General features: G+C 37.2%; 1 protein-coding gene across 5 annotated transcripts in view; it reads right to left on the bottom strand.

Annotated features, from left to right (window-relative positions):
• The window catches only part of LOC138848472 (uncharacterized), a 749,635-nt gene that overhangs the window by 189,555 nt on the left and 543,265 nt on the right, over nt 1-16,815 (bottom strand). The window contains exon 4 of one of the 5 annotated variants that reach the window (XM_089325510.1): nt 4,660-5,075. The exons of the other annotated variants lie outside the window; for them this stretch is intronic. The gene's annotated coding sequence lies outside the window, so the exon portion shown is untranslated. Of the gene's footprint in view, nt 1-4,659; nt 5,076-16,815 lie in introns of those variants that run through there. 5 annotated transcript variants of the gene reach the window in all.

Raw genomic sequence — 16,815 nt, 5'->3', positions numbered from 1 at the left:
CATTGCTAATTTTCCTTATATTATTACTCGAATCATCAGGAATCTTGGTAATAAACAAATCTAAAAATCTTCAGTTTTCATTTTGATGCTGCACTGATTTGATGATTGACGTATGTCATGCTAAAGCACTCAGCTTTCCATTAATATACAGGGTTAGCACAAGCAATCAGAACTCTGTCTCCGGATAAATCATGACTGAGCTATATGCTGAGTACCCACTCCCATCCATCTCATAGAGTAATGAAGTTATTCATGAAAATTTTAATGTGAAACCTTCTAGAAAATCTTGTTTATGTTGTGTCTCACTGACAGGACTTCAAGGCCTTTGATTTCACTCCTGGCTTCTTGGACCAAATTTATTTATTTCTGTTTCCTCATTTATGAAAGAAGATGACCTATAAATCTTTGCACTTAAATTTTCAAGCTGCCTGGTTGCTGTGTACTTGGATGTGGGTTAAAGACCTCTGCAAGCCTTGGAGTACATGGCTGTTTCTTAGCTCACTTTAGTTTTAGGAGGAGGTTCTAACCCCGTGATATCTAAAAATAGGCATGTATTGATGTGCCTACTGGCAACATAAGGGATATACTGAACAATTGAAAAACAATGTTTCATATATTTTGTGCACCCGATTAACAATGTTTTTTTGTTTTTTTTTTTTTTTTTTGTTTTTGTTTGTTTGTTTTTAAAAGGCAGCTGCAGCAGACTGGATTTTTTTTTTTTTTTTGGGCTGGTAGAGTAGACAGAGAGAGACAGAGAGAAAGGTCTTCCTTCCGTTGCTTCACTCTCCAGATGGCCGCTATGGCCAGCACTGCACCTATCCAAAGCCGGGAGCCAGGTGGCTCTTCCTGTTCTCCCATGCGGATGCAGGGGCCCAAGCACTTGGGCCATCTTCCACTGCCCTCCCGGGCAGGCCACAGCACACAGCTGGACTGGAAGAGGAGCAACCAGGACAGAATCCGGCGCCCGCATTGGATGCCGGCGCCACAGGCGGAGTATTAGCCAAGTGAGCCACAGTGCCGGCCCCAACAATTTTTGTTTTTTAAACTAAAATAACTCTCCAGTTTTTAAAGTTCAGATTCTAATAGTACTTATTGTATAACCAAGGATTAACCTTATGAATTTTGATCTTTTCTGCCATAAAAGGTTTGCCAATTATATATACACCAGAATCAACTTTCTGACTGGAAAAACTATAGCCTATATAGGATTTCTTGCAAGTTTATTTATGAATAGTCTTTGAAAAAAAATCCTGTATTGGCCTCTAACTTTTAAGTTTGGGAAGTTAACAGCTCTAGATAATGTCATTTACATATCTGTGTACCCATACACAGCACATAGATTTACATGTAGTGTGTGCATCACTACATCTGTCAAAATGTGTATATTATATATAATAAATAGATCTGCATACATATATATTCATAAGTAAGTATAAATGCCTTCTAGATGACAAATATAACGACACTAATGATTAAGTCTTCCAAGAAAAGGGGGAAAGAGAAGAAGGAAGGGCAAAGATTGCAGTTACTAAATATATTTATCTTTTTCTGAAAAAAAAAAAGTGTCAGATAAAGCTCACAAATAAGGTAGGATTGGAAATTATTCACAGAGAAGCAAAGCCCATCGTACCTATCCAAATTAGTTACCTGACAACCTCAAATATGATTAGGGCACTATGTCTACTTTTACTAAAGCGAGATACTAAACCTGAGGAGCAAGGCAGGTACACTTTGTTATTTTCTAAATTTATCCATGAAAATTACCTTAATGCTAAAGGTTTAGGTATGTAAAGCTGTGGAATTACTAATTCACTTGTATTCCCGTTATAATGCCTTCCATATGGATCAGCTTTTCATATCTGCAATGTTTCCATATGGAAATTGTAGAGCCATGAATTTCCTCCTGATGTTGCTACTAAGCTCACAGCTGCTGGTGCTCGGAGAGCAGCTCTGCCTCACCGCAGGACCACAAGGACACCGCAAACCGAACGCTCGCTGCACTGTTGAGCTGTGGGACGCAGGGAAGGGGAGGGCACCTCCTAAATTGGCTTCCGTGAATAAAATTCGTTTGGGTTTTAGCTGTCATTTAGGTTAATACAGTGATTATCTCGCTTTAGAGGATTAATTTCTAGCCCATACTTTACCAGTTCTATGTTTAAATATGTCTGTACACTAAAATATTTTTCTAAACATGCAGTCCACACACTAAAGGTGTCACAATCACTTACACTGGTTGTTATCATACAAATATTTGGGCTCCAAATCTGGATTCCAGGGCAGACTTTCTGGGTGGACTTTCACCTCCTGATATCCTCATCATTTAAAAACTCACATAGAGGCCGGCGCCGCGGCTCACTAGGCTAATCCTCCGCCTGCGGCACCGGCACCCCAGGTTCTCGTCCCGGTCGGGGCACCGGATTCTGTCCTGGTTGCTCCTCTTCCAGGCCAGCTCTCTGCTATGGCCCAGGAGTGCAGTGGAGGATGGCCCAAGTGATTGGGCCCTGCACCCACATGGGAGACCAGGAGAAGCACCTGGCTCCTGGCTTCGGATTGGCGCAGTGTGCCGGCTGTGGTGGCCATTATGGGAGTGAACCAACGGAAGGAAGATCTTTCTCTCTGTCTCTCTCTCACTAACTCTGTCTGTAAAAAAAAACAAAACAAACAAACAAAAAAAACAAAAAACAACTCACAGCGGTTCAGTCAATAAATATTTGTTCAGAGAATGAACTAATGAGCACTAAAGAAGTATTATTTCATAATCAAGAGATCAATCAAGCTGAATAAATAGAGTCAGGCAATACTGTCTTATTATTATTAATAATCTTTTAAAAATTTAAAAATATTGTTTCAAAAGAAACTCTTTAAGGAAAATTTATTTTATAATAATCATCCTTGGGATAGCCCTCAAAGACAAGTAGTCTACTAAACAATCTTTCTGGAAGATTTTGCTTATATCATTCCTGCAGAGAAGTTCAAATCCTTAGCAATATTCTACAATTTTCCAAACTATATTTTAAAAAGTTAAGATAGTATTTAAAGCTTTCAAAATATTCTCATATATGTTTATTTTTTATTCTTTAAGGACCAACTTCAAGTGACTCATGAATTGGACAATAAATCGTTCTAACATTTTAAGGTTATTCCTAAGAAGCCTATCATAAAAGAAACAATAAGAATGACAGAAAAAAATTGAAATATTATAGACAAGGCATGTAGGAAAACACCTTTAAATACTTAAAATAGGAATGGGCATTGTGCCCAGTGGTTAAGACATCTGGGTCTCACACTGGTGTGCCTGGATTGGATTCTCAGCTCCTGCTCCTGACTCCAGCTTCCTGCTACTGGAGATCCCGGGAGGCAGTGGAAATGGTTCAGGTGGTGGGGTTCCTGCATGCATGTGGGAGACTTGGATTTTATTTCCAATTCCTAGCTCCTGACATTAGCCCTTGCATGGTCCTGGCAGCTATGAGCATGTGGGGGATTTTTATCGGTGAACTGGAGCTCTCTCTCTTTCTCCCTTTCTAAAACACACTGTTTCTCTTTCTCTTTCTCTTTCTCTCTCTCTCTCTCTCTCTCTCTGGCTCTCACATAAATAAATAATCCTTCCTTGAGAAATCCATTTGCCTTCTTCCAGTCTGAATGGAGATCAGAAACACAGGACGCAATCTGGAGTCATGATTAATAGATCTTTGCAGTGCTCCAGGAATGGTTTATTTTTACTGTGAGACTTACTAAGTTTCCTACTAATGCAAGTCCTGTTTTTAGGGAAGGAGCATTAATAAATGGATGAATCCAAGTAGGTCTTAACCAAACATTTGATTCTAAGACTAAAGGGAGAGCAGATTATGTAACTGGATCTCTATACCCACCCTCATGATTGACAGACAGGAATAATGAAGTATACGTGCTACATAGGGAGGCTACTCAAACACTTAATTTTTTGTTAAAATATGGTGTGTGTGCATACAAGATATGTATGTGGCAAAATGGAATTAAACATCTTGGTGGAAAAAAATCTTGAGATTTAAGCAGATGAGAGATTTCAAAGAAGTTCAAGAAAAATGTGGAATATAAAAAATTGTTTCAATTACAAACTTTTTTGCACCAAAATAAGCTTATATTTTAAGCCCAATTTTGCCACAAACATTTGGAAGTACCTTCATATATTTCTTTACCTAGTCACTAACAATTTAGTATAAAAATAGATATGTCTAGAAGTTTTTTAATTCAACATTTAAAAAGCATGACAATGATGAGTAAATGTGAAAAATTAAGTATATGTGTTCAGTGGATTTCCTGATTACATAACAAAATTTATACAAAATTATCTCACACTCATCGCTTGGCATTTCAAAATTTAAATGCAAAGTATACTTTATTGCTATATAGATTCAATACATACATTCAAATACTGGTGTTAAAATATTTTTTTTAGAATTTTCACTTATCAAAAATGCACCAAGTTTCAAAAAGATATACTTCTTAGAAATAGTTTTCAGAAAAAAAGTCAGTACAGTAGGCTCCTTAATTGAATTAGCCTTTGATCATATAAATTTATAAATAGTGTAGAAGGCTTATTGATCCCCAATACTTAAATATCACATGGCATGAATAACAAATGATATAAACTATGCAAAATAATAGTACATTAGCCTAAATAACATTAATAAATTGCAAAGCTTAGCATGAAATTGAAAATCACTAATGGAACACTATGCGGCGTGTTCATGCAACAAACAAAGGCTCATGCATAATGTAAAAGTACAATTGTCAGCAGTGAGCTCAGGGAGGAGAATTTCGATATGTTTTTATGGATGGGCTGGATTGAGCCGGGAACTCGTTCCTGAGGAGATTCTACTGACCCCAAAGAGCATCTTATGGGATGCTCATGCTTTTGCCGTTTGTACCTGAAACCCTTATGACTTTAATCACCTGTATTCCTTATACCAATCTTCATGAGTTGAAGCAATAGAACTAACCTGAAAAATTTACAGCACATTACTAGTAACAATAGTCATAGGATCGGGGGTTTTCCCCTGATGGCACATTTCCAATTGATGGTAAAGACCCACGTCCTAGAAAAAAAAAAAAAAAAAATCATTTCCTTCAATCTGCAGTGAGCACCTAGTTTAGATGAAAGCTAAAAATATGCCTGAAAGGTAGGACTCAACGCCTCTGTATACTGCATCCTCAACAGAGTCAAGATGCAATACCATATAGAAGGAAGTATATATCAGGACTACCTAGGACCCCTTCAAGGGAAATGAGTTATTGAACATCTTAGAAGGAGCTTGTTAGGACTGTGTTTCAATTGTAAGTTGCTCCCCAGGCATGCAGATGGATGATAACGTTATTAGGTAAAGCTCTAGTGTTTTCTACTTTCATTTTTACCTTAATATCACCTCTAAAATTAATTGGTATTTCAAAAGAGAATATAGTTTGAATTTGAACATTTTATATCTAAAGGTGAGTGTAAGGATGAGTTTGAAGGTGATATGAAGTTGTCAAAAGTCATAACGCTGCTACTAATTTCAAGATAAAAATAAATTGCGTTACTGAAGGAAAAGCTTAGCTAATACAACAGGGACTATCATAACGAGTTCACCTAATATAGTCCCTAAAAGTGAAGAGAAGATTTTTGTCAAAGGAACTTAGAGAAGATGGAAAATATTTGTAGCAGAACTCTGGGGATGTAGAGTCAGTAAAAATAGAGTTTGTCCTTCACTCCTTTCTACCCGCCATGGTTCACTTGTGAGCTTCCTTCAGAATTAGGATGCTGTGCAACCATCTAGGAATTAACCAAGACGCCGCAAGTGTACAGCATGTATACCCATCATACTGTGATCATCAGTGATCAACATTATCGGTGCAATTTCAGTTCCTTAAAAGTTGAAGCATTCTTAATATCATGGTATGGAAGTAGCCTTAAAGATACTGGGGTTGGTCTCCCATGAAACAATCATAACTGATGACCTCTTGACATCTTTAACTAATTGACCCAACTATGGAATGTTCAGCCAGAGAACACCTGCTTCATGAATATGACTTGCTGCTCCTCAGCATTAAATACTGAATGGTTTAGCCAAAAGGGAGTTGCAAAAAATATTTCTGATGTTATGCAAACATTGTTTTAAGAAATTGTTGTAAAACTGCTATACAGGAAAGCAACTGGTTATGCACTTAGGTCATGTTGATCCAAAAGCTTGTTTTAAAAATAAGACAAGAGAATGAATTAAACAGGCTGATTTAGAATTAGATGCTTAAAATGGAAAAGAGTCTTAAAGTAAAACAAAAAATCAATGAAACTAAAGCATAAGATGATCACTAGGAAAGAAAAGCAGGTTGTTTCCCCTTAATATTTTAAAGCTCTATATCAAAAGAAGTAATGCTAAGAAAATTTAAAGAATGAAAATATAAGAAAATTAAAATACTAGAAAAATACTATAAACAAAGAAAAGATTTAAGTCCTAGAAAAATAAGTATATAAACTCAACTCTGTGTTTCTGAAATCTACGAGTACTCTGGCACATGATTTTCAAGTTTGACACATGGGGAAAAAGGAGCATTTTTTATTTTATCTTATTTTTTTTTATTTAATAGAGTTATAGACAGTGAGAGAGAGAGACAGAGAGAAAGATCTTCCTTCCAAATGGCCGCCACAGCTGGTGCTGCACCAATCCGAAGCCAGGAGCCAGGTGGCTCATCCTGTTCTCCCATGCGGGTGCAGGGTCCCAAGCACTTGGGCCATCCTCCACTGCCTTCTCGGGCAGGCCACAGCAGAGAGCTGGACTGGAAGAAGAGCAACTGGGACTAGAACCCGGTGCCCATTTGGGATGCTGGCGCTGCAGGTGGAGGATTAACCAAGTGAGCCATGGTGCCAGCCCCCATTATTTATTTTAAATGGAGATTATAGGCATCACTATAAGAGATTCAGATTCAGAGGGCTTAGGGGGGGCTAGAAGCATGCATTTTTAATTACCTCCCCAAGGTACAACGATGCAGCTGACGCTGGGACACATTTTGAGAAATCTAACTTGCAAATGTCAATATTTATACAGTCAAATCAGAGCTATTGCAAGTTACTCTCAATTTTATTTTTTAAGAAAAAGGTTATAAAGAAAGAAGATTTTAAGAAAAGGATCTAAATGATCAAATAGTATGAAGTAATACTATTGAGTAACTATGAGACAAAGATATTCAACTAACATTGGATAGACTTCAGCCCTTAGACACACGTATCCACATACCATAAGAATTTATTACAATTCTAGTCTTAAAGACTCTCCAAATTTAGGAGAGAAACTGGTTGAATCAAATTGCCCACTCAATGACAATACTCTCCAAATTTAGAAAAGAAATGGAATCAAATTGACCACTCACTGCTTAAGACAACACAAATTCTTAGAAATTTAAAAAATATTTAATCAGAACACAAAGAAATAAATTTATTTCACAAATATCATACAGTAATTCCAGAAAATACCCAGGCTAGGGATTCAGGGAGGGTGGCATCCAGAAAAGTGAGGCATTAAAGCATGACTTTGCTTTGGAGATCTTATGTCTAAATTACAATCTTGGCATCTGTGCTCTGATAACCACTAGAAGTAGAGCTGTTCAAAACATAAGACTCAGGAAAGTATGGATTCTAGCAGGAGAATCTTTGTCAATTGTAGCCTTGGCCCTAAAGGTTGCAATCACTACAAAAAAGGGAAATATAAATAATCCCTTATTTAGAAAACTGTAAGAAATACAGTTTATATTGTATTTTAGAGTTAGGCAGGAATTGGGTTGGCGATGTATCCTGGTTACTCATAGTTAGAAGACAAACCTCGCCGAGGCTCACTAGGCTAATCTTCCACCTGTGGCGCCGGCACCCCGGGGTTCTAGTCCCGGATTCTGTCCCCATTGCTCCTCTTCCAGTCCAGCTCTTTGCTGTGGCCTGGGAAGGCAGTGGAGGATGGCCCAAGTGCTCGGGCACCTGCACCTGCATGGGAGACCAGGAGGAAGCACCTGGCTCCTGGCTTAGGATGGCTTAGCAGCCATTTGGGGGGTGAACCAATGGGTGAACCAACGGAAGGAAGACCTTTTGCTCCCTGTCTCTCTCTTACTGTCTAACTCTGCCTTTCAAAACAAAAACAAAAACAAAAACAAACAAACAAAAAAAAGAAGGCAAACCTCAGTAGTGTTTATAGACTGACTCCCTACAACTCATTATTTTGAGGCTGACTTAAAAGCTACAGAGAAAATTTAGGTTATACCCAGACAGGTAACACTCTAAAAATTAGCCTATTTTTTCTGGAAAAATCAAGCTCTTCCAAGTTATCAAGGAATAAACACACACACACACACACACACACAATTAGTCTATGATCCAAAAAGTATGACATGAGGAAAATAATATATAGGCAATAACAAGTATAAACTATCAGATTAGAGTTAGATCATAAAAGGTTCACATATTAGAATTATCAGCCATAGAATTTAAGATAAGCATGCTAAAATATCTTGAAAAGTCAAAAATAATGAAGGAAAGAATTTTTAACATTAAACATGTAATTTAAACAAGAATTCCAGTTGATGAGTTGAAAAGTAGTTTAGATACATCTGAGGAGAGAATAAGTGACTTAGAAGACAAAATGAAAGAATCTATACTGATTCCTGAGACATGAGACCTTGAGGATAGAGGCAGAGGTGTTACTTACTTTTAGCTGTAGTTTCAGAAGAGGAAGAGAAATAGGGTAGCTGAGGCAATATTTGGAGAGATAACAGCCCAGAATTTTATAGATTTATTGGAAAGATCACAATCCACTGATTCCCCATATCCATGAATTATAATAATTGACAAGAAAAACTCTGTATCTAGACATTTAGTAGGGAAACTGCAAGATAGCAAAGACAAAGAGAAGACCATAGATGTAGCTGGAGAGAAAAGACAGATGAACTTCATTGAATCAATATTTAGGATAATGTGTTCATTGTCATCAGAAGCATCAGATTAAGGAGACATGATAGGGGCTGGTGCTGTGGTATAGTGGCTAAAGCTGGCGCCTGCGGTGCCGGCATCCCATATGGGCACCAGTTTGAGTCCTGGCTACTCTTCCTCTGATTCCTCTGATCCAGCTCTCTGCAATGGCCTAGGAAACAAGTGGAAGATGAACTAAGTGCTTAGGCCGCTGCAGTTGCAAGGGAGCCCTGGAAGAAGCTCTTGGCTCCTGCCTTTGGATTGGTGCAGCTCCAGCCATTGCAGCCATTTAGGGAATGAACTAGGGGATGGAAGCCCTTTCTGTCTGTCTCTCCCTCTGTCTGTAACTCTACTTCTCAAATAAATAAATAAATCTTTAAATAAAAAAAAGAAGATAGTGCTAGAATATCTTAAATGTAAATAGAGGAAAAAAATTCAAAGACTTTTCAATCCAAAATCCTAATTTTTAAGAAATTGGGATGGAATAAATATTTAAACAAAAACTAGAATGCTTTAAGTTAGCTACCTGTATATCATCAACAAAAGTAATTCTAAAAGAATGTGTATATATTGCATATATTTGCAACATTACATATTAAACATAATATATAATACATTTATGTATATTATTGAATATAGGTATGAGTATATAGATATACATATACAAAGAAACATACATATAGACATAGAGATAGCGGGGAAGAGAAAAACGCTAACAATTCTAAATCTGGGAAGGATATATGCGAGTTTTTTGTAATCTTAAAACCTTTTTAGAGATTTTAAATTATGTTAAAAATTAAAAACAAAACAAAAATTAAAAATGAGAATAGAACCTACCCACATATTTGAAAACTAAGAAACCTGTTTCTAAATGATTCACAGGTCAAAAAGTAAATTGTAATGGGAATTAGAAAACAATTAGAAACAAAAATGATTTACCAAATTTTACCACCAATTCGTCCAAACTTGTGGAATGCAGCTAAAGATAGATATTTATATTCTTAAATTCTTTACAATAATTAGAAGGCTAAGAATGAACGAATAAAAACACGTGTTTTTACAAGAAGTTAGAAACATAACAAAATAAGAGAAAAACATTAAGAAGGGACTAAAGATGAGTGCAGAAATAAATAAAATAAAAATTAAAAGAGAATCAATAAATTTACATTTTTTTGTAACAGCTAATGAAATTGCCAGACTTCTGGTGATTTTTTGGGATAAAAAGAATGAAAGAGAAAATAAACATTAACATTCTTAAAAAGATTGCCACAAATATTGGATACACATCAATAGATTTTTCCAAAAATTTTGAAAGGTCATGAAATGAGAAAATTCCTAAGATGTTATTTACTTGAGAAAGAATGGAAAATCTTAGTAGTGTTGTAAGAAATTTTTCCAGTAATAAATACGTTATAATAAAATCTTTTATAAATAGTGTTATAATAAATCTTTCCACTAATAAAACTCTTTTTTTTAAGTACTGTGTTTTTTCATATTAGTCTATTACCCATTCAAATAACAGCTCCTATCTTGCAACTCACACTCCAGGAGAGACCATGTGAAGCACATTTTACAAAGCTACCAAATCCCTGATGTGAAAATCTCACAAATACTATGAAATCAATTTCCCTTAGGAATGTACTGCAAAAAATCCTAAAAGAAAAATGCTGATGAATCCAATAATGCTTGGAAATGTAATTCTTATGAAAAAGTATACTTGTTTTGGAGAAGAAAGTATATTAGGGGTTTCTAATACTCTCTAATTTAAATATTTTAAAATTAAAATATTCATTTAAAATAAATTTAAATTTAAATGTTTTAAAATTTAAAAATGTTTATTGAGTTCACTTTTCTGGGCACAGCACAAAATGAAAAGTTTTTATAAAAGTATTGTGAGTGGTCACAACAGGAGACTCTTCTAGATTAGAGCATTTAATTACCACAAGGTTTTTTTTTTCCACCCTCTGTTCCTGTGCTGTAGGGATTGTGTAAGTATATGTCAAGATGGTCCATCTAAAAGTTCAGGTTCCTGAACAACTAAAATACACACAGGTTCCTTGTTGAAACCCATTGGCCATATAGCAAGAATAAAAATAAGAAATTTAACAGATGTGGAAAAATCTCATGATGAAGTTTAATATCCATTCATGATATAACAAAAAAAAAACACTTTTAACAACTAGAAAGCATTTAAAATGACAATATCATATAAAATAGCAAAATACTGTAATATTCTGTTGAAGACCAGTCTTTAACAGAACTGCCAGTAACACTTCCGTTCAACACTATATTGGGAATATTCCAAGATGGCAGAGTAGGGAAAGAATATACTGCATTAGGCAAGGGGAAAACAGTAAAAAAGAAAAGAAGTGGAGGAAGTACATTATTAGGGAAGAGTTGGAGAGAAAACTGCAGTGGAATTCTATGGAAATAAGAGGGATGCCATGGATCAGTAAGGAAGGTGCCAACGTGCAGCGATGAGCGTGGACACAACACACAACCCCAGCAGCCAAGGGCTGGAGGAAACACCAGCTTTGAAGAGCAAGGTGAGATCAGACTGAGCACCCTATGTCACTGGTGATACAGCCAAACGGAGAGCCTGGTCGACTACACAGCTTTTGAGTTTGGCCTGGAGACCTAAGGGGTAAGAAAATAATAAAATCCAATCTTCTGCAAAAAAATGGATGCGACTGGAAACCGTTATACTTAGTGAAATAAGCCAGTCCCCAAAAGACAAATACCATATGTTTTCCCTTATCAGTGGTAACTAATAGAGTATTTATAATGTAATGTACAGCTGTGAAATTGATATTTTGAGATTTGATGATTGCTTATAACCTTGTCTAAACTTTTGAAGAACAGTATTTTTTTTCCTTCATACTATTTGTTGAACTCTTTTCTTACTGTAGGGTTAATCGTAGGAATATAAAGAGAAAATAGATCATTGTAAAAATTAAGATTGGGAACAGGAGACGAAGGAGGAAGAAGGGTGGGAGTGAAGGTGGGAGGGAGATTAGGGAGGGGAGTATCACTATGTTCCTAAATCTCTATATATCAAATGCATGAAATTTGTACACCTTAAATAAAATTGAGAAATAAAAACACCACATTGGAGGCTATTGGTAGTTCGGTAAGATAAGAAAGAAAAACTAGTTTAAAAATTGGCAAAGAAGAAACAAAACTGTTTCTGAACAAATTTGTTTGTAACAAATTCTATGTTATTCTACATATCTTCAAATACAAAGATCATCTGTTAGAATTTACATGGGCTTTTAATGAGGTTGCTGTAACATGAATTATTATATAAAATCATTTGTACTTTTTAATACTCAGTGAGAGACAATTTTAAAATATGCCATTTATATTAACAAAAATATACAGTTCTTAGGAAGAGGAATCTACATGAAAGACTACTGTGGAAAAATAATGAAACTTTATTGAGATATATTAAACATCTCCTAAATGAGCAGAGATAGACTATGTTCATGAATTAGTAAGTGGAGTATCTTAAAGGCATTAATTTTCCAACAAACTGATTATGAATTTAATGTAATTTCTTCTCCCCTTAAATAAACATTTGAAAAACTTTGTAAGTTGACAAACCAATTCCAAAATGTATTTGGAAATGGACATTCCATTTAGGAAGCTGCAAAAGAACAGGATGGTGGACACTGGCTTTCTCAGATATCATGCAACAGGAATTCAGACAATGTGACATTATCATAAGCTGACCAATGATGTAAAATAGTACCCAAGAAACAGAGCCATGCATGAAAGAGGAACAGTTGATAAATATTTATAACATATCTCAATAGTTTCATGGAATTGGAAATCATTAGGGAATCACATTTCAGTAAACAATAGTATGATGTTTTTATAACTAAAAGGAAATCGAGCCCTTCCTTGTACACAACACACAAAGTCCAATACAAGGTGATGAAAATCCTAAAGGTATGTGTGCTGTACATTACTTAATAGGTTTAACTGACTGTGACACATTATATTGGGCCTTGAATTTGAGTTAGGAGTGGAGAATATAAAATTAGAAGTAGCTATTATTTCATTTTAAAAAAATAGACAAGTAGGTCAAATCATCCAATAAGAGTAAGGATATTATGACTAAACCAAGTATTGCTCAGGGTATGTTTGAACAGGTTGTGGGGTGTGTGTATGTGTGTGTGTGTGTGTGTGTATAAACAGTACAGAAACATAACTGGAATGGTTGGTATTGAAAAAAAAAAAAAAAGAAAAAGATCCTTGGGAGGGAAGGATGGATCAGAATCACTTTTGTCTCCCAGGAGTTCACTGTCTACCAGCAGCATTTATAGGATTTAACTTGCCATCTCTACCTTTACCACCACTCTTCTCTGTCAAAAGCTCTTCAGAGAGAGGATTTCGTCAACTAGAGTAAAAAAGGTCAAAACCACCAAAGATTTCTGTATCACCTAGAATAGATCCCTGAATATACAGCTTCACATAGCACTCTTTTTGAATAAAAAAAAAATGTATCCATTGCTGCATTCTTAATCAGACAATTAACCAAGTGTAATTACTGGTTACTGAATAAGAAAACTTGTATTTATATCAATTACCCACACATCCTCTTAATTCTTTTAATTATTTACCTTAATGGTCTTACTACTGATAACTAGAAAACAACAAGGTTTAGTCAACATGCAAGCCTCATCACATTCTTCATTAGATAAATGAACTGCTAGATCTTTAGATGTGTCAAATTTTAGCTGAATATGCAATACTCCCCGGAATCACAGGAAAACATCTTTAAACTCATACAACTTGGAACCAATTACATTGGTCACCAAGAGTGGTTGACTTTGCCCATCACTTTACAGTAAGTTGTCTTTCAATGAGCACTTGATCTTCATTATTTGTATCATTAGCGAAATCATTATGACACTAATGACTGCTGAAGTCTAAATGTGTGAAATTAATTCACTAACAAGTACAAATGTATGTCCATGAAAGGCCAGTATACAAAAATAATTTCAAAAATAAAACTGGTACTCTGTTAATAGTAAGAAGTCATTGCCCACATTAGAATATCAACAGGGTATATTCATGATTTGTGAATTTAACAATAGGGTAACCATGGGTAGGTAAGTTTAGGTACAATTACCCCATACAGGAGTGAATATTCAGAATATACAAAACTCTGCTCTCATGACTAAATGTGAAAACCTAGTTCAGTTCCTTGAGCCCAAAGTAAATTAATGCATAAAGGTGACCTAATGGTTGACACATTTTAGAATTTGAGGGTGACCTGGCTGTGACAAGCCACCCTACTGATCACCAGTGTTTTTTCAGTTGATCTTACTGGCTTGCCGTGTGTCCCCTTCCTCCTCTACAGTTTTATGTCTGTCCTTTCTGAAGCAGAGCACTCGGTCAAAAAGGACACTTAATTTTTTGAATACTAAAGATCTTTCCATGTTGGTATCTGTTTAGGTAACTATCACATTTCTAGCTTATGCGAATCTACTAGAAATGAAAGATGACACTAGAAAATTACTAGTCGAGATAAGAACTGCTTTTCTTTGGGGCTACCTATTAAAAAAGACCAACCTCCAAAATCTGTTCCCAGTAGGCTGGTTGTGGAGAAGTGTGCAGCCCCTGTTCTCTGATAAGAGGGTAACCACCTGCCAGCCTTTCTTTAGACCATCTCATGAGGAGTGTCTGGTACATGGATATGTGACAGTGTCACTCACAGTTTGGCTAAATAGACAACCTCTACCCCCTGCTGCCCTGCGCCAAGGCTGAGGGCAGGAACTTGAGTTTGTCATGGTGAGGTGGGATCTCAGGTGCAGGTGCGTACCAGCTGGAGGCTGCACGTATGCCAGTTGGTGCCTAGGAGCCCAGATCCACACTTGCTGTGATTCTGAGTCTTCCTGCCTCCCAACTCCCTCTTGTGGGACGCCCCCTGGAATACTGGTGATTAGGCCCATATTTTAAAATGGCTTGTGACTGACAGGGCAAGAAAACAATGCCTTTGAAACAGCAGCACAACTTTCCTTACCGATTTAGTTGAATAAGTTGGGCATCTCTCTTTAGTCTAAAACAAACAGACGTGACACGAGGATGTATTATTGAAAATGCCATATGTCTGAGTTGGAGAATTAAAGGTTTGATTCAGCAAGAGTTTAGCGAGCAACCACCCTGAGTAAGGTGCCAGGGGCATCTGGTCCGGGCAATAAAACTTCCCTTTCATCCTTCCTTCTCTAATTCTAGCAAATTTGTTTTTCTTAACAAGTCTCATTTTCTTCTACCTGCATATATGAATCATACATGGGTGTCAGTGGATAATACAATTGGTCTTAAAACATCTAAAGCAGACTTAAAGAAATCTGCATTTTATCATTTTCTCAGTTACAGTTGCCTTAATTAACTCGGTTTTGAAACCAAGATGTGATAAATGTTCAACCTAGTGCCAGGTGCTGTGTTAGGAACAGGCAGGAGAGGAGAGGACGACAGGGGGACAGCTTGTCCTTGAGAAGCTGAGAGGGTACAGAGGAATGAGATGTTTGACCAAGGAATTCCAATTTCATCCATGGGTCAGAGTGAGCCGTTAAGAATGTCACTAATTATGTCAGGGAGAGTAGGAAAAACTTTCTAGAAGTAGTAGATGTGCATAGAAGAACAGCAGCGACAGCAAAATAAAAGGGACATGGAAGGGCGTAAACAGAGATTCTCCCCACCTCCCAACTAAAGGTGTCTATGCATCACCCTGGAAAGTCAGAGAAATTGGCTCAGCGCACTATGAACGTTAGGGCCATATTTGAAGGGTCCCAGGAGCCTTGTATGCTAGTCTGAATTCTATTTTCAAAACATCGAGGAGCTAATGAGAATTTTAAGCCTAGCTTTGACCTGCTCAGATATTTTGTCCTCTTTTAGTTAGATGCACGGGAATTTTAAGGGTAACATGGAGAAGGCAGAGGCACGTCCAGTTAGGAAGCTCCGGCAATGGCCCAGTCCAGCAAGCATAAGTGGTAGTGTTTGTTAAAGCAGTGGCTGTGGGAAAGAGGGGACAAGGGGACAAAGAGGAAAGAGAGTCGCAGATGGAACACACACTCTACTGACCAACTGGGTTGAGGCAGGCCAGGTGCAAGGGAGCTCCCAGAGCCTCTCCTAGAGTCTCACCTCCATTGTCGGGAAGTTTGTTCCTACACCAAATAAAAATCATCTTTGATCTTATTTAAGTCATTTTTGAATCCTCTAGAGAAACAGCAAACAATTATTTGGCATTCCTCTAATACCTGCCTGATAGGTGAAGGCATTGATTCCATCTGTTTCTAACTTTCCTCCTCTAGTTTATATAATCTCCGTTCTTTGAAACCTTGAAATGTTTAATGAGTTTGTTCTCTTCTTTGCCTCTTAATTTTTTTCACGTATTCACATCTGCTTTCCAAATGTCTGGGTCAGACTTGGGGTGAAGGCCTCCCCCAGGAGTGTGAAACAGATTCCTCCTTGTCTGGAGCACTGTTTCTGGCATAGATTGGCAGTTGGAGTGAGCACTGCTGCTTACCCACGGGTCCTGGGCCCCTCTTCAGCCAGCGCCCCTCCCCCCAAGGACCAGAGGATGCCACCATGTCCCTCAATTCCAGCTAGTCTACCCTAGGGGCCCTCCCACTGATCTGCAAGTAATCCCACCCCAATGGCTAGAGACTGATCAGGATCCAAGAGTAGGAGGTGAGGTTTCCTGGGGACGCTCTCCCGTACTCCACTTAGAGAAATAGTTGAAGCCAGGCTCTTCATAGACACGAAGCTAGCAAAGAGCCAGAGTGCTCTTGTCCTGAGGAAGCAGCTGGGTTATAGAAGCAGGGAGGGCTAATGGGGTTGCA

This window comes from Oryctolagus cuniculus, chromosome 2 (assembly GCF_051225735.1).
Source record: "Oryctolagus cuniculus isolate XC-2025 breed Fujian yellow rabbit chromosome 2, ASM5122573v1, whole genome shotgun sequence".
NCBI classification, from domain to species: Eukaryota; Metazoa; Chordata; class Mammalia; order Lagomorpha; family Leporidae; genus Oryctolagus; species Oryctolagus cuniculus.
The sequence above is the reverse complement of the archived record's forward strand: the minus strand, read 5'-3'. Positions and strand labels throughout refer to the sequence as shown.